Consider the following 27385-nt stretch of genomic DNA (forward strand, 5'->3'; position numbering starts at 1 on the left):
CATTTATTTAAATGACAGCTTTGTTCTTTCTTATGAAAAGTATCTCACTGGAGACTCATCCAGCGGAACAAGAGCTCTGTGACTGGAGAGACCCAAGTTCGATTCCTGACACTTGGTGACAGTGAATTCAGATGACTCATGTCGTCTCCTACAGCCCATTTCTCTTGTCTGTACAATGTGGATAATCACAGTGCCCGGTCCAGAGAGTAGCCATGGGGAGGAAATGACGTAATCACTTATAAAATGCTCAGCGCGATGCCAGGATAGAGTAAGGGTTCCATTAATGGTCAGTTATTGTTGTCATTATCATTTTTATTAAATACATTAGATAAGGGCTTTTCATGACTGTAGGAAATGAGAGGAGGAGGACCCCATTTGGCCTGACCTGACCCCCGAATCTATCTCAACCCAGGATAGGAAAGAGGGGACCACAATTTGTGTTCTGCACTTCACTGATTTTTCATCTAATGGAGAGAGCATCGTTCCATATTATGTGATGTATTCATCTGGGACAGAAAGATAATTTTTCAGATCTCATCCTCCCCCCAAAAAAGCCCCCCACCAAAAAAAAGCAGATACTGGGGCCTGCCTAGTTAAACTGAAAGCTTAACTTCTTGTAGGTTAGAAATGTTTGGAACCTACTTTTCATGGTCCTCAGATGGGATCCTTTCAGGCTGGAGTGGAGATGGGGGGGTTCTCATTGCAAAACTTCTCATGGGGATGCGTGTCCTTGCAGGTCTCAGCAAACTCAGTTGGTTCCAAGAGTTCAGGCTCAGGTAAGCTTTGGACAAACACCTGGGGCTCTGAGAGGCTTAATTGAAATGAGCCCAAACTTAAATGTTTTATGAGGTACGCCCATTGCTAATTTTCTTGGCCAAGTCTGAGGCAGTCTCGTTGTGAACGAGTCTCGTTGTGAACCTCGGTTTGGTTTTACTTCCCCGCGTCTCCAAGAGCTGTAGAATATCTGTACGTGTCACCGTGCACGGCAGGATCACACTGCGATCCGTCATTTCAGCCTGGGGGGCATTTCTTCCTTGGTACAGCTTGTCTTGAAGTTCCAGAAAAGCCAGGCTTCACCTCCTCCTTAGCCAAGTCCCCAGGCAGGGACCAAATTCTCCCTCGAACATAACAAGCCTTATGAACAAGGGAACACCTAATCCAAACATCTTGCCAAGCTCCCGTGTGAATTACAAGTGAAACGGCACCTGTCTTGGGAAAGGAGACATCAAATACCCCGGCCTGATGGGGCGATCTGAGAGAGGAGCCAACTATTCTACCAAGACTGGCCATCTTTTAAAATTTGAACAGGCTTCTCCCCACTCAAGTTGAGAATCACCTTGGAAACTTGCCCTCAGCTCCTACCCCCAACCTCCAGGCTGTAACTCCCTCGGGACCTTAGTTATTTTTGTTGTTGTTGTTCATACCAAGAACCATTACAGGAGTATACCGAAAATATTAGTAGAAAACTCATACCCTGAAAGTTTGGCACAATATCTGAGAGTCCATGGAATTTCCAGAGTGTTCTTTGGGCCAACAGGAAAGGAACCGAGAAGGCACAAGTCAGATGAGGGCACGCGGAAGTTTTGATCCCACATCGTGTCACCCTTCAGAATGTTCTGGAGCAGCCACGCTCTGGGCAGAAAGAAGAATCAGAGCCTGACTCCAGGGAACGGGTCGAAGAGAAAGTCAGCATATAGGCAGTACGCACGTATGACTGAGATCACATCTCGTCTTTATATATGTTTCATCAGAGCAAACTGAAAAATCAGAAAGCCTGCAGTTATTTTTAGTGCAAACACTTCCATTTTCACACACCTTACCGTGTGCCATCTCTCTACAGCCAACTTCGTACGTTCTTGTAGATATTGTCTTTTCACACTGCCGGTATCTAGTGCATTAGAGAAAGTCTCCATACGTGTTTTTGATGCAAGAAGGAAAGAAGGCTAACTCTATCAAGAGCACATTTTTAGTTTTTTTCAATGTTTATTTCTTTTTGAGAGAGGGGGAGGAGGGAGAGGCGGGGCGGGGGGGGGGGTTGGACGAGGATCCGAAGCGGGCTCTGTGCCTACAGCCCAGAGCCTGACTCGGGGCGTGAACTCACAGACCGCGAGATCATGACCTGAGCCGAAGACGGACGCTTAACCGACCGAGCCAGCCAGGTGCCCCGCAAGGGCACATTTTTAACGAAAAGGAAGGTGGCAGGAACATGGGTGGTGAGCAGACTCCTCCGCTGACTGACGTAAGGATTCCCCGAAATATTAGATTCTAAGGAGCCCTGTCAGCGTCGGGCTGAGGCGAACACACCCATCGTTAGTTCTCTGGGCCGCCGCGTGTGCCAGCGAAATGGCTCAACATCTTTTTTCGGGGTGATGTTGACACATGTCAAATACATTAACATTCCTATTGGAATGACTCATCTCGAAGGAACAGTCGGCTCGGAAAGAGGGGAGGAGAGGGGAGGCAGAGGGATTTTACAGTTGTTCGAGCCATTGGGACCAGCCTGTCTTTTTTGTTTTTTCTTTCTTTCTTTCTTTCTTTCTTTCTTTCTTTCTTTCTTTCTTCCTTCCTTCCTTCCTTCCTTCCTTCCTTCCTTCCTTCCTTTCTCCTTTCCCTTCCCTTCCCTTCCCTTCCCTTCCCTTCCCTTCCCTTCCTTTCCTTTCCTTTCCTTTCCTTTTTTAACGAGAGCGGCGACGGCGTCCCTACGGCGCTGTCCTCGTCTGCTCTCATGGTCGTCGTGGCCGCAGCTGAAATGTGAACGTTGCGTCCGCCTCACCCAATCTCAAGTCCGAATGGGGCCGCCGAGCCCATGAGGGGATGGGGCGAGGTCTCCCCTGCTTGCCGCTGTTCTTCCCCCACCCTCGGCGACCCCCGTCTGCGACGTATCAGGAACAGTGTCGCCCAAGCCTTTGGCATCTGCTGTGGCACCGTCTCAGGGCCCTTTCTCGTCTGTGTGCTTTCCCCAGACCTCGTTTCAGGCGCCTCAGGCAGATGCTGACCCCGGTCTGGGGGCGCGGCCTCCCTCCCCTCGGAGATTTCCCCTCACCGGCTTAGATCTTTGCTGTCCTCGCGGCCGCTTCCTTGGCTTTGTCTGGCCTCCAGGAAGATTTGACTGTCGTGCCGGCTATCAGTGTAACTAGAATCGATCAACGAGAACTGAAAGTGACCCTCTTTAGAGCCCCAGGCCCAGACTCTTCCTTATGAGGCCTCCATCGAGCTGCCTGTGGTGTGACTTCCCTGTCTGTGCAGGGAGACCTGTTCCTCCCTCTAGGGGACTACCTCAAGCCTCAGCCCCAGTGTCCCTGCCTGACCAGCCTGGGCCCCAGGGGTTTGAGACCACCCTTCCACCTCTGCCCTCGTGCTGACCTCAGGATGATGGACATTGGGGGTTCTGTTCCCTTCAAGAGCACGTATCTCCATCCCCCCGATCTCACTCCACACACACAAACACACACACACACACACGCACGCACACGCACACGCACCCCCAAGTAGGTGACCGGGATGTGGCTGTGTGACGCCCAGACGATTCTCCAAGCCTTGAGCCATTGACTTTGCGGGGCCTCTCCCGCCAGGGTATCCGCAGAGTGGTTCAGGGCGGTCTTGGCCCAGGACAGGCCCGGCTCTGCTTCCGCGGCAGCTTTCTCAAAACACCATCAACACGTATCCGTCGGTCCCCTTCTGTGTCAAGCCCTTTCACAGAAGTATGCTTCTATCAATAAGGACAAGCCACTGCTCATAGACACAGGTCGGACTTAATCTCAGTGGAACAGAAGAAATATCTCAGTCCCCGGTCCCCAACAAAAATACAAAAAAACTGGAAACAGAATGGTGGTTCGGCCAAGCAGTCCGCTTTAAGTTACCAAACTTTTTCTTCTAAAATACCTGCATTCAGCTCCACAGCCTTTCTTCACGGGGTTTCCTCAAGAGCCCTGGGTGGTACTGGTTTTATATATGAACCACTAAAGAGAATCTTTCTCGGATGAGAGAATAGCACATACTGTGTCCCAAAGGGGCAGTCACATCTTCACCAGAAAAAGGCCTAGATTTGAAACGATAGATCTTCCAGCTTTGACTAAACCTCCAAAGGATGCCCGGAGCAGGGCTTTAGTTATGCATGTATTACACTGTTATTGCCCACGTTTGGTGGCTTTTCTGACAAGCCTGCTCTGGAGTGAGGCATCATGGCCATATGCCCTCTCTCCACTCGATTCCACCACCCCGTGTCGTCCCCCCCGCCAGCTCGCACCCACACACACACTCGCATCAGCAAGGCTTCTGCAGGCGAGAATTAATTTGGACCAGCTGCCTTCCCTGTGCTGCTCCAGATAAACGTGCTACATCTAATCGCCCCTGCGAGAAGAAATTACACATCAGCCTCTCAAGACTGGAACATTCTCTCCTGTGACATTTGACATGGCTCCCATACTCGAAATCAGTTTTGTTGTTGTTGTTGTTGTTGTTGTTGTTGTTGCTGCTGCTTATTTTGTTCTGTTTACAGCATCACCAATATCTATGGCATCTCTCCTAGCAGAAGGTCACAGGGACTTTCCCTTGAACTTCCATTTCGGCTACTTTAGGGGTAACTGTCTACTTCTTGGGACAGAGGGCAGCCTCTATGCTGAAATCTTTTTGTGAGATAGCACTTCTGTTAGAAGTCCAGCCATCCCAAGGGAATCCTGCAAGTTTTGTGATATTGTCAACTGTCTTATGTAACACGGTATCAGGTGAATAGTCAGGGTTGGGTTTTGTTTTTATTCTTTTTTTAAAAAAATTAATGTTTATTTATTCTTGAGACAGAGAGAGACAAAGCATGAGTGGGGGGGTGGGCAGAGAGAGAGGGAGACAGAGAATCCCAAGCAGGCTCCAGGCTCTGAGTTGTCAGCACAGAGCCCGACCCGGGGCTCGAACCCATGAACCACAAGATGGTGACCTGAGCCGAAGTCGGCTGCTTAACCGACTGAGCCACCCAGGCGCCCCGTGTTTTGTTTTCAATGGATGTATGGGACAAGCTGTGCTTGGAATCTGTAACTCCCCCTTAGAGACTCTTCTTCGAAGCAGCCAACGTTTTGCTCACATCTCGTTTCCATGGGATGATAGGCAGATTTCCATCTGATCTCTGGGCCTCAACCCTTTCCACGGTTACCACACTGCCTGCCTGCCCTTCAGCTGAGCGCTTGTCTGTCGGCCACCCCGAGTTCTGTGACATGTCACTGAAAGCAGAGTTTGGAAATCTACCCCCCAGTTCATTGAGGAAGGCGGCTGAAGACACCCAGAACTCCCCTCCCTTCTGTCCTTCCTTCCTCCTTTCTCTCCTTTACTGCTTTTCCCCCCTTTCTTTGACCAGGATTGGCAATATTTCTGGGTGTCTCTAATTCCTGCAAAAACTGAATCCACTATCTTCTTGTACCCAAGATCACAAAAACTGATCTTTGCTCAACGTGAAGGTGCCCACAGCTCACTTCCTGAGCTATTCCCCCAAGCTGCCGTCAAATTTCTCTCTTTTACTTTGTCCTTTGATGCCTGAGCCTAGTTTAGGGGAAACATCAGAACCATCTCTACGGTACGTCCTCTCCTTCCTATGGACTCAAGAGGGCGGAGGCCTTTCTAGGTAGAATGGTCAGTTCCCCCGGGAATGGCTGTTATCTTTGCATATTTCACACGTGCCCTTTCATTCTCAAAAGTGTCCAGATCTTCTGAGGCACCTGGGTGGCTCAGTAGGTGAAGTGTCCGACCCTCGATTTCAGCTCAGGTCATGATCTCATGGTTCATGAGATCAAGCCCCATATCGGGCTCTGTGCAGGCAGAAAGATTCTCTCTGTCCCTCCCCCATTCTTCCACTCTCTTTCTCTCTCTCTCTCTCTCTCTCTCTCTCTCTCTCTCTCTCTCAAAATAAATAAACTTTAAAATAAAAAAATAAAAAGTGTCCAGATCTTCTGATAAATTATGCCATTACTGTGTTTCTAAGGGATCTTGAAACTCAGTTCAGACCCCAGCTTCAGGGCTTATGACAGGCAACCTCAATCCTTCCCCAAGGTTTCCCAGGAATCTCTGCGTTTCTCAGGGTTGTTTCCTCCTGCTCCTCTGGGTTCTCTGTTTTTCTCAGGCATCCATTTGACCTAGAATTTAGTTCTCATTGACTACAAACTTCCATTACCGTTAGTTATATGAACACTTTGGTATACTTCATTTAGATTTGGGGAGAGAGCTGGAAGTGGCCATCTTGTTTTTTCCCTGGTTCTTGCCCCTCATTCTCCCTTATCTCCCTTCCTCTGTGAGAAGTAGCAAACACGTTCCTCTCTCTGCCCTCTGCAGAGTCTTGCCGCTCTGCTCCTATCGAGGTCCCTGGAGGCCTGAGCTTGTGTCCCTAGTAGTAGCCATGGAAATTTTCTAAGCACACATCTTGCTTTTCACAAGAGAATACACTTTCCTTCATGTACTTAAACCTAACTACGTAATTGTATTTCTTTTAGTTGCCCTCATCTTGATTCTTCTCACAGGCATGTGGATAAGAGTAAACTTTGGGGAAAAAAAATATATATATATATGGGAAAAGAAGAGATAAAAGCCTAAAAGAAATTAAAGTCATGAGGCAGGAAGAAGAAGGGGAAACAGAGAGAAGGAGACAGAAAGGAGAGGGACCAGATTTTAAGACCTTATACCCCTGAACAGTGGTTTCAGAACTTTCCTACAAATGGGTGTTCCCAGGGGTGTTGTTCAACAAGTTAGATTTGTGGAGTCTCATCCACCGAAGGACAGGAGCTGGCCTTTGGACACAAGGACCACACTTTGAAAACTCTTCTAGAACATTCCTGAGCTTACGGGAGATAGTGAGATTATATAAATCTAACGTCGCCAAATCTGGGAGGATTATGATTATTTTTCCTCACCAACTTATTCGAGCTGCATGGAAATCATGCTGTCAGCTTTGACATCTCATTTTGGTCTGAGAATCTGAAGTCGCCTTAAGTGGCAAAGTACTGAACACCAGCCTTAGAATGTGCCGGTCTTTTTCAACCCACCCTTGGCTTAAGCCTCACCCGGTCGGTACCTTTGCAGACAGATACACAGTCAGGTCATCCAGGAGGACATGGGCTAAGTTGCTGGGACCTGTGTTGAGCTTCTTTTAAAATACATGTCAGAGAAGTAATCATGAAATAACATATGGAAAGTGCCTAGTACTTTGCCTAGAACCGAGTATTATTATAATGAAGAAGATAGCAATTCGTCTGCTGGAGACACAGACTCATGAGTTACCCAGCATGTGCTTTTCAAGGTATTCAACGTCTTATGAGGAAGAGAATGCCTGATCCAAGTGGTGAACCAGAAGCCAGAGGCCAGAAAACAGGACACTGTTGACAAAGCCAACTTTATCTGTTTGAAAGCTGTAGTCACAAATGCTCTGTGTGATCTTTTGGGCTACGTTCATTCCTTCTACACCCATCATTCAGGCTATTGTCCCCGCCCCCACCTTGCTTATTCTATTTCTGGCCACTCCCTCTTTCATAGACAGAGTAGTGCCTGACTGGAGCTGGTGATCTAGGCAGTCAGAGCTCCACAGTCAAATACCAGCAACAGAAGATGATACTGTCTTCCTTCACTTGAATTGTTATAACAAAAATACCACAGAAAGTATGCCCTAAACAACAAATGTCTGTTTCTCACAGAAAGTGTGAAGTTCAAGATTAAGGAACAAGCGGATCTGGTGTCTGATGAGGACCCACTTCCTGGTTCATAGACAGCCAGCCATCTTCTTGCTATGTGTTCACATGACAGAAGGGGCAGCAGAACTCTCTGGGGTCTCTTATAAGGGTACTAATCTCTTCCAAGAGGTCTCTGCATCCCCAGCCGCCCCCCCCCCCACCATGCTATCACATAGGTTTCAACACATAAATTTTAGAGAGACACAAATACTCAGTCCATAGCACCTTAAAACTCCAAGGGCTCAGGGCATCTGGGTGGTTCCGTTGGTAAGCATCTGACTTCAGCTCAGGTCATGATCTCACAGTTTGTGAGTTCAAGCTCCAATCAGGCTCTCGGCTCTCAGCACAGAGCCTGCTTCAGATCCTCTGTGCCCCTTTCTCTCTACCGCGCCCCCGCTGGCTCTCTCTCTGTCAATCTCCCTCAGAAATAAATAGACTTAAAAAAAAAACTGTAAGGGCTCAGACAACAAAGAGACTGTATGAAATTAGTTTAATGCATATTGCACATATCTTGAAGGATCCCCTTTGAGCTGACAGTTCTTGGTCTGCCATCTTGCTTTGTGATTCCGATCATAGCTCCAAATCCATGTCTTTCCCATGAAATCTGTATCCTTGGTTACTCCATCTTGGTTTTCCACTTAGGGCTGGCTGCAGCCCCATTTACTTCTACATATGCACCCAGAAGAGGGGGTAGTCTGTACCCGTCAACCAGAGAACAGTATACTCTTTTCAGGAAAATCCAAAGACCTCCTTAGCTCCATGACAGTCTTTCCACCGTGTTTTCTTCTCCGTGCCTCCACTGAGGCCCATGCAGGTCACAGTTTCTCATTGCCCAGAAATTAGAAAGTCTCCTATGACCTTCATGAAGATCCTCAAGCAAGGCCTCTCTCTCATTTCTCACAGGATAAAATGAAAGAGATCATCAGCGATCCCCTTTTCTAAGTTAATAAATAAAGGCAGCTATTGTTCTCAGGTGAAGGAGAAGTCGAGTATCGCACTTGGGCCCAACCAGTGACTTTGCCTGGGATCAGATCCACAGGGACCGTTCTCTAAAGGACTCGTAACGAGGCTAATTCTCTTTGTATCCACTCCTGGTCTGTTGGCACTGAAAAACAAGTTTGGGCAAGGTCTGTTTCACAGGATCTTACTAGTTCGGAGGCCACTGAGCTGATGACTTCATCATCTTCCATGCAGATGCTAACTTTCCAAATCCCTAAGCAATCGTATGAGAATACTTATTTCCAGGCCCATAATTTATTGCACATACACTGGTAGTCGCAGGGGGAAATCAAAAGTCTTTTGGCGTGACTCTAGCTTGTGTGTTTTGAGAACTACCTGAAGTTACTTAAAATAGATGACCGCAGAATGCGGTGCCTCTTACAGATCGTCAAACTAGTTTCCTTGATAGCTCGTTTAAAAAAATGTGATTTAACCTGTTTTAGCATTTTTGAGATCATCCTGAGGGGGCTTGAATTATATGTTTCCTCATGACACGGACTTCCCCTTGGCCAGGGGTGTGAAAAACACACAACAGCTTCCATCATATTGTTTAACCCGCCTTGGGATCCTTTCTTCAATATTGGTGGTAGCTTAACGTGATATATCTGCAGTTACAGGGTGATGTCAGTTGACACAATGCCACAGAGGCCAGTTAAACATTGTTTCTCAGAAAATAAGACAGGATTCAACCCTGAAAACGTTGGTAGTGGTCCAGGGACTGAGTCATTTGGCTCTCTCGGAGCGTCTGAGCTAGCTGGAACATGTCAAGAAATACAAGTTCCCTTCACACCATAGAAGCAGGAAAGCAAGAAGCAGGAAAAGGGAATTTTAAAATAATGCACTGCTCTAGGCATCTGCAATTTCTCTCACAATTCATGTCTGACCATCTTCCTGGGTATTAGCCCCTTGTCCTGCAGTTCACCAACTGTGCTGGCTGGCAAAACAAAGAGCTGTCCATCTATAGGACTTCAATATTCAACACACTTTTGGGTGCTCGACATTTTTTTCTTCGTTACTTCTTGCAAAAGAGCTGGGAAATGAAAGATTAAATCTGATTTAATTTATGGGCACCTCCCATTTTGATGGGAATACTTGGAATGTATGGTGTACTTGTAAAAAAAATATATATCTTCATGGAAACTCAACAGTATGCCCAAGTGACTCTATACTCATGTCTGCACAATTGAAATGTCACACGCACACAAAATATCTGGTGTTGGAGAGAGGCACTATGGCTGCCCTTCTAGAAAGGAGAGCATGGTTATGTTTCTCCGTCAGTTGTCGGTCACAGCGGTAACCAGTCATCGCAGACTGGGGGGGGCCCAAAACCACACAAATTTAGGATCGTATAGTTGTGTAGGTCACGGGTTTGACACAGGGCTCGCTGGGCTAAAATCAGAGTAGCAGCAGGGAAGCATCAGTCAGCAGGACTGCATTCCTTGGAAAGCTCTAGGAGAGAATCTGTTTCCTTGCCTGCATTCTCTGGCTTGTGGACCCTACTCCACCTTCGAAGCCCATCAGTCAGGGTGGGTTGAGCGCTCATATCTTGGCCTCTCTACATTTGGCCACCCCCAGGTAATCCAAGGTCATCTGTGTAGTTTAAGGTCCACTGATTAGCAACCTCATTTCCACCCGCAACCCAAATCCCAGTTCCGTGTATAAGGTTGACCTAGTCATAGGCTCCAAGCATTAGGACAGGGACATCTTTGGGGAGGGGAAACCCTTGTTCTGCCTACCACAGTTTCTAATTTATTCCCTAAGTTGGAGAGAGGTGGTCACCTCAAGAAAGGTAGGGGACCTGACCCACTAGCAAGATGCCAGCTTCCCTCGGTGAAAATCCTCAGAATCTTTCAGAATCTACCTTCAAAAATCTTTGTGAGCACCTATTCTATACTGAGTATGGTTTTAGGCACTGAGGATGCAGTTGTGAACAAGGCAGGCAGGATATCTCCCCTCACGAAGTTTGCATGACTATAGGAAGAGAGGACAGAAATGTCGATACTTAAAATAATTTTAGAGAGCGTATAATAGCACACACACACACATACACACACTCCACAAAACAGCATGCACAACCTGAATAATTAAGGACAATGTCATAAGGGGCTATTTACAAAGGTTCAGGGCAGGTTCAGGGTAAGCCAAGGAACCCAGCCGAGAGGGCACCAGGGAAGTCAGTGTTCTGACTTAGTCTTCCTACGCTAACGCCTGTGAGTACCTTCCATGGCCAAGTCCAAATCACAGCCTGACGTCCAGGGAGCCCCTACTGTCCTCCATAAAGATCAGCTTCCCAGAGCACAAAAGAAAGTGGAGAAGGGCAGGGACCAGACCCAGAGGAACAAACTCAAACATTCCAACACCTATACTTATTCTTACGTATCAGTGCTTTGGAGTGATGAAATGCGGTGTAATGAAATGAAATGCGGGGTCTATTTTAGATAGATTTCAAGGAGGGCCGACCTCTCTTGGCTACTGACTAGGGGCATGTGAGCTGTGGCCACAAGACAGAAAGAAGCCACTGATGTGTGGAGTCGGACCGGATGGCTCTTGTCCGAGAGAACCGAGCGCAAGTGCAAAGGACCTGAGGTAGAAACTAACTTGGTGTGCTGAAAAAGGGGCAGTTCAGTGCGGGTGTAACAGAGCCAGGTAGGGGGTGAGTGGTGGGAGATGAAGGCAGAGAGACCGGTGGCGGCTGCCTCCAGGAAAGGCTTGTCTTAGGTCAGGTTTTCCCAGAAGAAAACCCTGAGCTGAGAGTCTGAGGGCAAACCAACGAGGAGGCACAGGAAGGGGGGGTGAGAAGGGAAGGGAGGGATTCCAATACAGGTGATGTTATTACCCGACTGCCACAAGGGCAAGTGGGACCCTACGTGGGACCCACGAAGCACAGCTCTGGAACACGAGTGGGCGGCTTTTCTTTACCTCCCATCCATGGCCTTCTGTGGGCAGCTCCCAGGGGGCGGGGCGACCCTGGCTCTTCCAGAGAAGAGAAAACGGTCAGGTGAGGAGTTATGGGTGTTTGCAGGAGGTGTGGAGGAGGGGTGCGTGGGGAGGGTGCGTGCCCGGCAGCGGGGGTGCGGCGCCCTCAGAGTCTGCTAACAGGCTGGAAGTCATTTGGACTTCTAAGTGTGATAGGAAGCCATCAGAAGTGATAAATTATTCACATTTTCTCTAACCGGGCTGAGATGTTAGAGAAGAGCGAATGAGTTCTCTTTTAAAAAATTAAGATATAATTCACCTCCCATAAAACGTACCCTTTAAAATGTGCAATTCAGGGGATTTTAGTGTATTCGCAGAATTCCGCCACCCTCACCATTACCTGATTCCAGCACATTCTCGTTGCCACAAAGAGAAACCTGTGTCCATGAGCAGCCATTCTGCACGGAACTGGTTCTCAGGTGACAGTGTGGGAAGGTGGTTAGTGACAGCCTCAGCGTTCATAACAGAGACTGTCGCTGGAGAGGGGAGAGCCCTGGCTCCTGGGTCAGACACCCCGGCTTTGACCCCGGGGCCTCTTTCCAGCCCCGGATCCACAGGCGAAACACCTGCTGTAATCGTCATGTGTTCTATGGACATGTGGGTTGGGGGAATGCTCACCATGGATAGAAAAGACGCGGGGGAGGGCAAAGCCCGTTATTTGGGAAGAATGCTGTAGTTAGAAACATAACCAGAACATGGACTTAGAAGGAACGTTTTGATGAATTGAGGCAGGAAGTAAAGATTTCTTTTTGTTTTTAAGTTTTTTTTTATTTATTGCATTTGGGGGGGTGTGCAGAGAGGGTGAGAATCCCAGGCAGGCTCCACACTGTCAGCGTGGAGGCCCACGCGGGGCCCGAACCGCGAGATCATAACCTGAGCCAAAACGAAGAGCCAGACGCTTAACCGCATGAGCCACCCAGGCGCCCCAAGGAGCAACCATTTCTGAGAAGGACTAGTTGGGAGCATTGTCTTCCAGTTGAGCAGCAGAGGGACTGAGAGGGGTGCAGAGACAGGGTGACAGACAGCCGCAGCCCGGGGCGGTAGGCAGTGGCCCGCTGAAGACCGGACTGGGCTGCAGACCAGCCAGAGGTAACCCAGCTCTCTTGCAGGCCAGGCCCGCTCGGGCTGGGAGGGCCGGCCTGGCCGACGGGGGAGTGGTCAGGCATGAGGAAGAGGTCACTCAGGGAATCAGGCTGGGGCAGGCTCGGGCCCAGGAAGGAGCTAGACTCTGTACCGGGGCTGTGTACCTACCATTTGTAAACCCGCATACCTTCCCTTTCTGTGGGTCTGAATGACCAAGAGCGGCCAAGAACAATGTTGCAGATGGACTGGCTCTGAGAAAAAGGAAAAACCCAGGACGAAATGTCACACTGCTTTGATTGATTGATTGATTGATTGATGATTTTTTGGCAAGAAGCAAAAGAGGAAAAAAATATATGCAAGCCCCTAAATGTTAAAATAATAATAAACTTTGATTTGGGAAGATCAAATGAATTTCTTGAAGTTCTGGAAGCTAGACGTTCTGAGAGCTGCATGCCAGCATCTTTGGGCTCCGCTGGGAATCCTCTTCCGGACCGCAGACTGCCAGTTCTCCTTGTATCCTTGCATGACGGGGAACAGAGCGGAAGAAGCGAGCTCCCCGGTGACTCCCCAAAGGCACTAACCCCACTCATGAGGGGCTCCCCCCACATGAGCTTATCTCATCCTGATTGCCTCTCAGGGGCCCCGCCTGCAAATACCATCACAGTGGTGAGCAGGGTTTTCACCCACGAATTTGAGGAGGGCACATTTAGTTGTCTTTTCGCTTTCCCTGTTGAGAAGGTTTGTGTCTCTCCTCACAGGGGTTATCGGTCTGTAGACTTCTTTCCTTGTGATGCCTTTGCCTGGTTTTGGTATCACAGTAATCCTGGTCTCAGACTGAGCAAGGAAGTGGTCCCTCCTCTCCCACCTTCTGGAAGAGTTTGAGAAAGCTTGGTGTCGGTTATCCTCTCAATCTTTGGTAGGATTCACTAGCGAAGCCATGTGGTCCTGGGTTTTCCTTGTTCGATGTTTATTTGGTTTAATTACTGACTCAATATCCTTCTTCTCCTCCTCGAGTTTTGGCAGTCCGTGTTTCTAGGAATTCGTTCATTTCAATTAGGTTGTCTCATCTGTTGGCATACAAGTGCTCCTAGGATTCTCTTACAACCTGTTTTGTTTCTGTCAAGTTGGTGGTAATGTCCCTGCTTCCATTTCTGATACGAGTAATTTGAACCTTCTCTCTTTTTCTTCTTGGTTGTTGTAGCTAAAGGCACGTCAACTTTGTGGATCTTTCCAGAGAAGCAGCAACTCTCGGTTTCATCGGTCAGTGTTTACTTTTGAAGGGAGGTTTTCATTTCATGTTATTTGCTTCCAGTTCGGGGACGTTTCTACTGGTTTCTGTAAGCACAGGGGTACTTCACTCTCTGGGGTGCAGCGTTTTAAAAGCGATGGCTCTGTTTGTACTTGATGAATGGAATTATGCATGTATTGACTTACACAGAAAATTCTCTCCCTTTTGGCTAAAGAGAGTTAGCTACATCATGACAGATACAGCCTTGGGTTGGTAATAAGGGAAAATCATTGCTAAGGACGCCGAAATGTGTTACAATCATTTTCGTGCTTATCTTCTCTGCCCAAAACAAGTTAAACCAAATATAAATCTCCAAGTGTAAACATTTTCTTTATGTTGTTGCCCTAGCCTAAAGTCTTTCTCAACGTTTTAGCGTCTGCTTCTAGATGATGGGTATGTATGTATGTCTTTTTTCCTTATAAGGCTCAGCTCCTCTCACCCCATAACCCCACTGAAGTGACTCTGTGAGGGGAAACCAGAAAAGAAATCCTGCTGGATAGCTATGTAGCCGTTCTCTTTTCCAGATCCGAAACCTAACGTAGTCTGGTTTCTGTCTTTTCCCGGCTTGCCTTGCCATCTGGCCAGCTCCTATCCACCAGCTACCAGCTCTCAGAGTAAAGAAAAGTTAAGATTGCTAGACTTGTTTGTGTCAGAAGAGTCATGGTGAAGGGCAGGGCGTGGGTGGGCCTTGATCTGCTAATTAGGGAAAAGACATGGTCTTGTGCCCGAGGCAGGTGGGTCGTGCATGAGGGGTGTCTGGGCAAAGGTTTGGGGGCAGGAAAAGATGGGCCGAGAGCAGGGCATCACAGGACAGCTCAAGAAACGGATCTAAAGTCTAAAATAACCTCCATCTCCCTTCCAGATACACATTGCTGTGTGTATAGACACATGTACACACACACACACACACACACACACACACACACACACCCCAAGGCCCTCCTTTGGGTCCCAGAAGCATATTTGTACATATGACCTCAAACCCTTTTCTGTTGCATTTTCCTCCAATGGAAACGACAGTGAGGGCAACACAGAAGGACTCGAGGTCTTTTTTCTTGCGGATCCAGCGGAGACCCCATGGCAGAAATCAGGGAGGACTGATACTCATCCCGAGCCCTATGTTAGCAGAAGTGAACCCTACTTTTCGTGAATTGGCGTGTGTGTGTGTGTGTGTGTGTGTGCGCGCGCAGATGTGCATTAGATCGTCTACACAACAGGCCCCTACAATTGCTCATCTTCCCACACACATGTGCCAATACTTCTGTCAAGAGAAGGAGCCCCTTCCCTTGAACCTCTGCTGTCCTTCTGACTTGTATGGACTTACAGAATGCAACAGAAGCGATACTGTGCCTTTAGAAGTCTGGGCATTTCCACATTCACCCTTTGGGGGCCAAAGCATGAAGCAGATTGGGCTGGGCTAGTAAAAAATGAGAAACCATGTAGATAAGAGGAGTCTGTTTGCTCATTCATTTGTTTGTTTAAAAGGCCTCGTTAAAAAACACAGCCTTCATTTTGAAAGGAAAGTGGGACGGCTTTGTTTGTGTTAGGGATGGGACTGAATGTTGGCCTATAAGGTCACACCTGCAGAGCCTATGTGTAAGATTCCAGATACACTCTTTCAAGACCTGGTTCATGATGCCCTTCAGCCGTCTCTCTGTTTTCAGGAAGATGAACACGATGTTTCTTAGAAAAGGTGTGAGTCTCAGGACCTGGGTCTGGTGGCCATCACCTTTGGTCTGTTTTTGTTGTTTTTTTTTTTTAATGCATTTATTTATTTTGAGAGAGAGAGCACAAGTGAGGGAGGAGCAGAGAGAGAAAGAAGGAAAGAGAGAATCCCAAGCAGGCTCCCATGCTGTCAGTGCAGAGCCCGACCTATTGCTCGAACCCACAAACTACGAGATCATGACCTGAGCCGAAACCAGGAGTTGGCCACTCAACCAACTGAGCCACCCAGCCCCCCCAGCACCGTTGGTCTTGACCACTTCTTTGTGTGGGGAACTCACCTACTGTCAGAGCAGAAGTTCTATTTCTAGACCTGGCATGTTCTGCAGTCAGTGTTGTGCCAGGATTCCATAGAGTCATAAAGTAAGTGTAGGTCTCACCCATGGTCCCTTGTCCTCTCACAACTAATCCCTCCAAAGGAGCAAATTCGGGGACTGGGTAGGGCTCATTAACTTTCCCAGGTTCCCGGGGAAAAGGCCTACAGGGTGTGAAATGGGGGGCCCTAGCAGAGAGAGAATGGGACCCTCCAGAACCTGACTCATTCCAGCTAAGAAAGATGGGATTTTCAGGGAGGACCCAGGCTCACAGATTCACTGATTGAGATTCATTTCCTTCATACTCGCCTCTCACTCACTGAATAAACCTACGTCAGTTACCAAGCGGGTGCGGGCCCTGGGAAATGTCTTCACATACATTAATACTGATCTTCAAAAAACCTTGCGAGGTCAATAATTTGACCTCCATTTCAGAGTCAGATTCAGAGAAAACTTACCAGTGGTCACTCATTCAGTCACTGCCAGGGTCAGAAACCCAACTAAGTCTCCATATTTCAAAGATCATGTTGACTGTACTGCCCTTGTGTCTCCCAAATGTAAATGAGCTGTCGTATCCAGGTTTTACATGTATTACAATTTACTTAAATAGTTTCTTACTTTAATCACTCTTTAAATAAATTTAAGACAGTGTGCACAGAAAAAAAAAAGCTAGCAGAGAAAAACCAATGTTACTTGCCGCGAATAACAGGGAGCAATGAAAATAAAGCTTTCTTGTTGGATTCTGGCCGCGTAGGAGGCCCCTCTCAAGGGCTCGAACCTAGAGCCGAAGTTCTCTCTTAAACAGGGAAACAGGCTGGGGCCCCTGGGTGGCTCCATCTGTTAAGCGTCCGACTTCGGCTCAGGTCATGATCTCACGGTTCGTGAGTTCGAGCCCCACGTCTCAGCTCTGAGCTTAGCCTGGAGCCTGCTTCAGATTCTGTGTCTCCCTCTCTCTCTCTCTCTCTGTCCCTCCCCTGCTCATGCTCATGCTCTGTCTCTCAAGAATAAATGAACATTAAAAAAATAAATAAAATAACAAATAAAAAGGGAAACTGGCAAGTGTTACCCAGGGGGTGTCTCAGAATGCTGACAGGCTCACAGCTAGCTTACACTGTCTCCTGTGTGAGCGAGAACTGGAAAGGGCAGGAGTCAGTGTTTCGGGGGTTCCTTCTTTGTGTACCCTCTAAATCCACTTCCTCTGCCACCTTTGGACAATGCCGCTCTGTACATCATTCCTTTCCTGGTGAATTTCTCAGGACGTCTCAGAAGAGACAAAAGCCAGACAAATACATCGCCCTGTGAATATGTCATTGTGATCCCAAACCTTTCTGACCATGCACACTTGCTATGAATTTGGTTTAATATTTATTTATTTTTGAGAAGGAGACAGAGCGTGAGCAGGGGAGGGGCAGAGAGAGAGGGAGACACAGAATCCGAAGCCGGCTCCGGGCTCCGAGCTGTCAGCGCAGAGCCTGAGGTGCGGCTCGAGCCCGCAGGACGTGAGATCAGGACCTGAGCTGAAGTCGGCTGCTTAACCGTCCTGAGTTAAGGACGTCCTGAGACGTCCTCGACTGAGCCGCCCAGGCGCCCCTGAATTTGTTGACCGTATTCCCCTGTGTACATTGATGTTCCTCTTTTAAAATTAATATAGGTGCATTGGTGGGGAATTTTAATTCCTGCAAAGGTAGGAATTTAAAAAATAATGTAGTTGATATTTTTCCCCAAAAGAAGGCCCTGCATTGGCCCACTTTGGAGACTCTGGTTTTAGGTAAAAGTGCAGGGGACACAAAGGAAGGGCACCCAGCCGCCCCCCCAGAGGTGCCATGGAGGCTGTCTGGAGAGAACATCACAGGAGACGGTCCCAGTGGCAGCAAGGTACAGACAGTGAGCATGAGGGGCCCAGCCTCACAGGCGCAGAAACACATTATATGTGCGGCGGAGGGAGTGGGAAAAATGGGACGAGAGGAACCTCTGAAGGGGAGACCAGAACAATTCATCAAGAGCCCTATCAACTAAGCTGACTTTGGGCTCTGTCCAGGGGGCAGTGGGGAGCCATCGAAGGGTGGTAGCAGGGAGCACTCCAAACTCCGGAAGATTCTTCCTCCATTCACATACACCCATACCCACCTTACCCACCCCCAAGAATGCAGTTGAGAACTGCGAGCCTCCCAGAGGATCCCTTTCCGCACTCACTCCTTCATTCTTTCAACACAATTTAGTGTGGGCCTACTCTGTGTGCCACAGCACCTACTGTGTGTAATGTACCAGGCACAGTACTCTTACGGGGTATTCAGAGGCGAACAAGACGTGACCGATGAAATAACCATGAAACTTCATCAAAGGGTGGAGGAAGAGTTGTCCGGGGCTACGGGAAGGTCAGAGATGAAGGCCGTGACTCTACGAACCCCTGGCATGTTTTGGAAGCAAACAACAAAAGGCCCCGGAGAGCTGAATTAGAAGGAGGGAGGGAGGGGGCAGAGGAGGAAGGGGGTTTTCACGAGATGAGCCGGCAGCTCTGTCTTCCCAGTGGAAGCCCAGCGAGGGCTTGGTAGAATGGCACACACTTCCCGTGACAGTCAGCAGAGCTCGCTCTGGCTGCCGGGAGGCTCGGTGATTGCCGACGCTGACCTCTCCCGGGGTGTTGGCCTGGACTAGGGGGGTCATGGTAGATAAAGAGAGGCGGGCATTTGAGTGACGCTACCGTCAGAACTTGGTGATTTGGGGAGAGACACTGAGACCAAGCTCATGGTGTCCTTAGGAAAGCCTGATTGCACAGGACGGAGAGACACTCGGTCCCCGGGCATTCTAGGGAGACAGCTCATGTCAGTCAGAGGATCCAGGGTGTCCTCCAGTCCAAAGTCAAAGGGTGGCCTCTTAACATTTCTCTTGGTCTCCAAAAACTTATGCATGCCCGAAGCTGCCTTCCAAAAGAGCACTGGGCTATTAAAAACTAATGAAATCTGGAAATGTGGTATTGATCTGGGATGTTTTCTTCCAGTTACCACGGGCTCTGGAGTGACTCAGAGAGAGCCCGATGCCGACATGAATAATCTTTTACATCCCCGTCCCCCTTAAAGAAGCCACGTCTGTAGGGCCACTCACCAGGAAGTTGGGGGACCACCTCGGAAAGGGGTGGGGTGGACTTCAGTGGGTTACTCAAGCCAGACCACCCCTTGGTGGGAACTGAGAATAAGAGCCTCCTTGGCTGGCCCTGTGAAGCTGATCTTCAGCCAGATCCAGCCCCAAAATTTGTTTGTTTCTTTGTCTCCCTCTTCTAGTTCCTTCCATGGATCCTGAGTACATAGGGCTTTGAGCTGGCTCAAACACAGGGAAGGGAACTGGCATGTATTCAGCCAGAAAACACCTGCTATGACCAAGTGCCTGAGTTAGCAGCTTTACGTGGCTTATCTCATCGGAGGCTCATAGGAAAGTTGCAACATGGAGAGTGTTACCTCCGTTTTATTAACGGGAAAAATGAAGTTTCGTGATGTCGAGAGATTTATCTTGAAGTCAGGAGTCTCACAGGTAACGAGTGCAGCTAGATCTCAGATAAGAAATCATCAGTGTCCATTTATAGCACTGCATGTGCCCAGCAGGAGTCTACTGACCACGTGATCCTCACCCTAAGTCCCCAGGAGGGGACAGCTGAGAAGCAAAAGACCCATAGCAACGCCTACTAGGAAGGTGCTCCTACTGTTCCTCATAGCCTGAGGCCATCTGACAGGGATTTCTGGGATTGGAACTCAGGCATTCTGGCTCTTCTCCCTGCCCTAGATTTGCCCAAATGTATATCCTTTTCGTTGTAAAACTTCGAACCCAGAATCACCTAGAAGATGGTAATTCCAAAGCCAGCACAAAGACCCTCATTGAGGATCAGGAATGAGGAATAATCAAACAAACATTTTCTATAATGAATGTCATACGGACCCAACCGGCTGGGTTCACATACATTCGCATATGTCATCCATGTGTGGGAATTTCAAAGGACAGATAGCACGGAGTCTTGGAGACCTGTCACGTAATTATGTGTGATCTACAACGTGTGGCTTACGCTTTCTAAGCCTCAGTTTCCTCACGGTTACACAGAGGCTAATCGCTTCTCCATGAGCTCTATTCGTGGAAGATGTTGTAACACCCAGCATGTAGGGCACTCAACAGATGTCATGCTTCCCAGCAATCATCCCTGTCATGCTTCCAAGCAATCAGCACGTGAAAAGAGATAAAGAAGAGGGAGGTAAAAAAGAAAGAAAGGCGGCATGCAGAGGTTTTCTTTGTGTTCAAAGAGGAGGTCCTTGTGGAAGACGCAGTTGCTAAAGGGAAATCTAAAATGACCTAAGAAAACTCAGAGGGACCACACTGTGCATGTGATAAGAACGGGACAGCAGAAGAAACATTGCAGTGGAATGATTCCTTGTCAGTAAGGGAGTAGGAGGGAAAAGTTGGCTTGCCTTTTCTCTTTTCTTTACAATCTGCCTCACCCAGACACGCTGCAGACCACACACAGGGAACATCGGCTGTCAGGCTAATAAGATTCCCCTCTGGCGGGTTGGGGGGGGGGCCAGAGTTGGACACCCAGACTCTTGGGTATTCACTTATCTAGAGTCGTGAGAAATAGAGACACAGAAAGAGAGTGTCTCCATCTGCCAGTGGGGAAAATTGGCCAACAAGGAGCAGAGACGAGATGCGGGGAGAGTATTCCCGTGTAACACCAGAAAGAACATGTTGCGGAACAAAAAGCCAGGAGGGGTGAGCGGAGAAGTAAACAACTCATCATGGTGAAGGACAAAAAGGAGGCGCCTTTGGGAGCTTATGGGTTATGTAAGAAGCAGCACAAGGAGTTCAAAACACAACGGAGTTTCAGATTCTCCAAAGGTGTCTCTTTCAGGCATAGTTGAGAGTGGTAGGGAGCGGGGCGTTATGTGATGTCTGCAGTTAACGGGCTAGTGCAGGGTGGGCTCAACGGTAAAGACTGTTTTTGGTTTATCTGATGGTCCCTGCTGCCCGATATGGTACCTGGTACACAGTAGGGGCTCAGGTCGTGTTGAATGAAACCGTTCGTATGGCACAAGGGTGGTCATCTTGGCCCTTGTGATCCTAGGCCGAGAATGGAGCCACCTAGCAGCAAGGTGGGTATGGAGGGGCTGGGTGGGGAGACAGGAAGCTCCCAGCTATTGAAAGGAGGTGCTCAGGGGCCCGAGAGGAAAAGCCCTTCATCCTTTTGCACTGCCTAGCGGCACCCAAGCAGCCTGAGTGAAAGTGGGGGCTCTGTGGCACGGCAGGAGAAAGACAAACGAGGAGGAAGGTGGACGTGAGAAGCTTTCTCTCAAAGGGTGCTAAGCCTGCCTGGATCTCTCTCAGTCCGGCGCCCAGCTAGACGATGCAGGGTTCCACCTGCTCTCCCTCCCCCTCCCCCAGATGGATCCTTTTGTCTTTCTCTTGACTTGGACTCTGAGTTGTCAATCTGGGCTCACCAGGATTTTAGCTTAAAGAGTTCTGCTGGGGAACCAATCACAGACCTAAGTCACGGGGCCCTTACTGAGTCCTCATTACGTGCCCAGCATGTGCTAAGTGCTTTATCTGCCTCCTCACCTAACCAGAAGAGATGTTGTGCTGGGTCCCTGATGGTTTCCACGATGATCAGAGGAGATTCGCAACTTGCTCAAGACCAGCTAGTGAATCAGTTACATCTTTCTGGCCCTTACACCACCCGCCCCCTGCCACAAAGCCACGGGGTCATTCAGCCATCTCGGTATTAATTGCTGGGCTGGCAATGCTGATGTTACTGGCCATGACGAGGAAGAGGACACTGGTCACTTATATACTATTCCATCACAACAGTGCTCACCTATTTATAGATAAGGAAACTGAGACAGAGAGAGTGAGACATTTGCCCAAGATCACACGGTTGGTAGATGAATCCCCAGTTGCACCAGAAAACTCTTTAAAATGCAGCACCCTGCTGATGCATGATATAAATGAGATTGGGGGGTGGGGGGTAAAGAGTTGAGGTTCTCCCTACACCCAGTGGGTTGTAATCAGGCAAATTGCCCCTGGTTGTAGTAACCAGTAACCAGAGCAGAGAGACGAGACCTATGGCTTTTCTTCCACCATCTGCTATCAGGATTCTGTTTGCCAGCCTGTTTCTCTGATGCTGGGGCCTTAGGACCCCATCACCGAGGGCAAGAAGGGAAGGAACAAATCTGACCAGAGAATCAGCTTGGCAAAGAGCACCTGGGAGCAGGGAGTATATCTCAGCCATTTTGTATCAGTTTCGTCTCTTATTGATCCATTTTATTTTCCTTCTCCAGAACAGGAGCATCCCTGCAGTCTAGCTCATCAGTGGCCTTTAAAGGTTTCCTATTGATCTGTGAAACTATTGTCTCAGTTTGCATTATCCCATTTGGAGACACCCTTTGCTTTTTGGTCACGTTCTGCATTTGGTTTGCATCCCAAACATGGCTTCTTTTCTGGGAGCAAGGAGCAGACATCTTGGGCCCAAGGTAGCAGATAGATTTGACTTTCTATTGCTTATGACACCCTTCTGGGCCTCCGGGAAGTCTCCAACTCCAAAGAGCAATGGAGAATGTTGGCAGAGGGGTGAAGGTCTAGCAAGGACCTGAAGACCTCATTCCAAAGGGCAAAAAAGAGGGACAACAATACCTTCCATTTCTTGAGCACTTTCTCCATGATTCCACCTGACAGTAACCCTGAGACATAGTTTTACAGATGAAGAAACTGAGTCCAGACCCACTCAGCTTTGGATCCTGGATTTATCGGTAATGGCCTATATGTGGAAATAATCTGACGAAAGTTGAACAGCGTCCATTTTCCCATCTCCAAGATGAGGATCATGACAGAACATTCTAGGGTTGCTATAAGGTTCCCGTTGGGTAAAGTATCTGAGGCCCTTAGCAGAGTGTCCAGCACAGAGAAGGTAACCATTGGATATTTGGTGAATGAGCAGGAAATCTCTATCAACCCATTTGCTTCTGTGATCCATCTGTCTGCCCTGTTCCCTCCCCATTATTAAAGGAAAACCGGTTTCTTCTTTCTAAAGCTAACATTTCAGGTGAAGTTTTGATATCAGGTGCAGAGAACAATGTACTTGAAAACGGCTAGTACAGTGCCTGCCATGGACTAGGTGTTTAATAATGTTGGCTGCCTCGTTTATCCACCCACCCCTGGGTCCGGAGGAGCTATGTCTCCAACGTCTTCGCATTTCCCTCTCCTCTACCTTCAGACACAATCTGCCCCTCAAACACTCCCAATGGACCCTTTTCTGATATATATTTTTTTTATTTCCTGCCAAGTGACTTTTCCTGCTTATTCTTTTCTTCTCAGCTCCCAGGAGACTCCCTTGGACTTTTCTGAAGCTCGGATCTTCCCAAGCTTCCAGCAACCTGCTCTTTGCTTTGTGGTCATCTTTGTCCTCCTTGGCCTCCCTCTGGCCTTCGACCATGTGCATCATCCTCTCTTCCTTGCCAAAGTACTCTCCTCCCTTGGCTTCTGGGTCACTTCATTAGTTCATGCATTCATTTACTCCCTCAACGGCCTCTGTGTGCCTCAGTGTGCTGGATGAGGCTCTGGAGTCAGGCGTGGCTGCTCCTCGATCGTTCAGACGTAACAGCAGATTCTGAGTCTTTCCTCTCTCCTCCACCTTTATCTACCAGCCGGCCCTGAGCAATCCTTCTAACCCCTGCTTAGGTGACTTCTTCTCCGGAAGACAGCCTGACCACCCTTCAACAGAAAGTTATTAATTTTCTCAGCACTTTTTAAAATTCCTTCCCTTTATTTTCGTGATCGCCAGGATCCCCTTGGTTTGAACTGTTTTCATTCTGCACCTGATTTGCACTGTTGACTTTCTTGGGGGCATGAAGCAGGCCAGGCTCGATAAATACCTGTGGAGTCGAATGGAAGGTGTTCAGCGATTCCGTCACTCTCTACTTGCTTCCTCTCTTATTCTGTCCCACGAATGGAGCTGAGCCTTCAGAAGCTCAGTAGTTTCCAGTTCATGCTCCTATGGGTTGCCTACCGATCGTGAAACGAGCTTGAGAAGATACTGTTTCTTCGACTAGGGTATTCAATCGTCATCTTGCATGCAACCACACAAAATTACACTTATTCTTTCTCACCAGCCCCCTCCAACCCCCTGAGTCAGGACTTGTCCATCATATAGCCTGGTGATCTCCGTGACTCCAGTTCAGTATCCGCACTTGTTTCCTACATCTCCCGTAACAAACTACCACAAACGGGTGATTCAAGACAATAGCAATTTGTTTTCTCGTGGCTTTGGATGCTGGAAGTCTGAAATCAATGAGTCAGCAGAGCCGTGCTACCTTTGAGGGCTTCAGAGAAGAACTGTTTCCTGCCTCTGCCCCAGCTTCTGATGACAGCCGGCAACCCTTGATGTCCCTTGGCTTTTAGCTGTGTCACTCTGGTCTCTGCTTCTGTCTTCACATGCCCATCTTCCCTGTGTGTGTCTATATCTTCACAAGGTCTACTTCAAAGGGCACCAGTCATTTGTGAGTATTTGTTTAGGGACCCCCTAACCCAGTATGACCTCATCTTAACTAATTACATCTACAAGGACCCTATTTCCAAATACGGTCACATCCTGAGGTTCTGGGTAGACATGAATTGGGGAGAGGAGACACTGCCCAACCCAGTACATGCTTCCATCCCTCTCATCAACCACCACCCAAAACGGATCCCCAAACCACTGCCTGGTTATACCCTTCCAGGTCTCAAAAGTCTAAAGTTTAAATTTCCTCACTTCCTTGACCACCATAAGCCTGTAAGCAGCCTGTTTTCCAATTATAACACACATTATCTTTATTTTCAGTACTCCAAAAAAATCACGACTCTGATAGACTATAAAGTCCATGGGATGAAAGTTTAATCTGCATTCCTTGCCTCCATCTCCCAGAATACTGCACGGTTCACGCGTGGGTATTCAACGGCTAACTGTCGAATGAGTACGTGGCGAGCTGAGTATCATTTTCACGTCCTCTGTCTGACTTTGAAGAGTCCTCCATTACCTGTCACTGCACCATCCGCTCCAGTCAGCAGTTGCTGAGTAAAAATTAGGTGCTCTCAGTAAATACTTGTTGGTTGATTGATTAATCCATCAACCAGCTTTCGTGCTCTGAAGCATTTTTAATGTGGGTCTCCAGGGGGCTAGAATGGGAGCCTCAGAGAGGTCCAGGGATGGCAATCGAGACACTTGATCAGCATTCCCACCTTAGAACTTCTGGGGCCCGCCCAAGGTTTCCATTTGCCTGAGAACCCACTTCTAGGACTTCTAGGAGAACTAACGGCAATGACTTTGGGAACTATGGATGGTGCAATACGAAATTAAGATTCAAACAGGTGACAGCTCCTTTTCTGTGCAGGAAGTGTCCCAGAAAGACTGGGGGGAGTGCTGACCCTACACTGGAGAGATGTCAGATGCCTGTCTTCTCTCCTGGATCACTGATGGGTCCGTATCAGTGAATCGTTTGTGAGAGCAACACATCTTCTAACACGCCCCAGCTGGGTGCAACTGGCACCCACGTTTCTAGACAAAGAGGGTTCAAGATGAGGTTGCCCCTAGAATGGAGTCTGGACTGCAGGAGTTGTTTCTGATGTAGGTAACCAGTCTGTGGATTGGCTCCGCTAGCAGAATGTTAATGGCTATCCAGGATCTTGACAACAACAGCAATAAGCACTGTGGGGAGGTTGGGGAACCAATCACTTTAACATGGAATTTGGTCATAGGCCATCATAATTGCTACCCACACCTGAGTCAACATTTCACCCCCACCTCCACCCCAAATTGAGGTGACCTGAAGCAATGAAGTTCAGGCATCTAGCAAGTAAAAAACCACATGCATCCACTATTTTAGTTTTCTGTGTTCTTCTTTTCTTCTAAGGGTCCTAAGTCACCCGTCCTCTCAGTATGTATTCCTTTGGGGATTACAAAACTAAGGCAGGCTTTATTTTGTTTCAAGTCCCTTGTATCCATTTCAGTGGAATCGCTAATACCACTCATTTTCAGATTTTGTGTGCTTAATAGATTGGGAATATGAGGTCATGTGTCCAAAAAGATAATTATCATTTTGGGCACTGATTGAATGGTTTCATTGTCCTCAAAATATATGAAAGGCAAAAGGGACTTTTGTTATGGCTTTACCTGGGGTGTGTGTGTGTGTGTGTGTGTGTGTGTGTGTGTGTGTGTGTGTGATTTCTGAAACTTCACATGACTCAATTTGACATTCCAAAATAACAGAACATTAACTTTTCTATAGGGAAAGTAGAATTATAGTAGCAGACCATCCGTATTGTCAGGATTGTGAGCCGCAGAAAAATTGTATTGAGCATCATTAACCTGTTGGAGAGTTTATCACATCTGCCTGTTAGTTACCTGAATGTATCCGTTCCCTAAATTCTGGACACTTGGAGTTTGAAGGGTGAGCATTACCTTCCTATGGCTTTCCCAATGAGAACACCCATCGACAGCACTTCTTCCAGGCCCCCTCTTCATTCCTGGAGGCAGAGGGCCCCAGATTTGTGCTCTCCCAACAGAACGTGGATGGTCTTGAGGGTTGCCATTCCCATAACTCTGTGAAGACCCAAAAGGATCGATACGAACATTTCTGGGAAAGGACATCCAGCAGCAGACTCAAGGCAGGAAACAGCAGATACCTGGAAGGAGGATCATCAATCATATGATTAGGGACAACCTGGAACTTTCCTTTCATGCATCTCAATTCTTCATGGACTGATTGTTGCTAAGCCAGATGTGGAGATGGCAGGAGTAGCCCTACCTGAAGTGTGCAGAGGACAGCCTCATCTGCATGGCTACCTGGCTTCCACATGGTTCCACCTCCCCATTGCTCTGGATCTAACCACCACTGCAAGATCACAGTGGACTGGGTTTATGTCACCATCTCTGACCAGGCATCCCTTCTCATTTTCTCTCTCTTCCTCAACACTTCCCGCCCCAATCCCTCACCACCAATATGTATCAGTATAGCATTAGCCACTCAATAACACCGAAAGGATAGTTCAATGTAATCAAAAGATGGGATGTGGAGGGACACCTGTCTGGCTCAGTCAGTAGAGCATGTGACTCTTGATCTCAGGGTCATGAGTTCGAGCCCCACATTGGGGGTAGAGTTTATTAAAAACCAAAACAAAACAAAACAAAACCGACTGGATGTGGAGACACAGAGGCTTGGATCTGAGTCTCACTACACCACGTACTAGGTGTATGAACCTAGGCAGGTGACTGAACCCCCCCCCCCGAGCCTCAATATCCTCAT

Source organism: Prionailurus viverrinus, chromosome E2 (genome assembly GCF_022837055.1).
Source record: "Prionailurus viverrinus isolate Anna chromosome E2, UM_Priviv_1.0, whole genome shotgun sequence".
Lineage (NCBI taxonomy): Eukaryota > Metazoa > Chordata > Mammalia > Carnivora > Felidae > Prionailurus > Prionailurus viverrinus.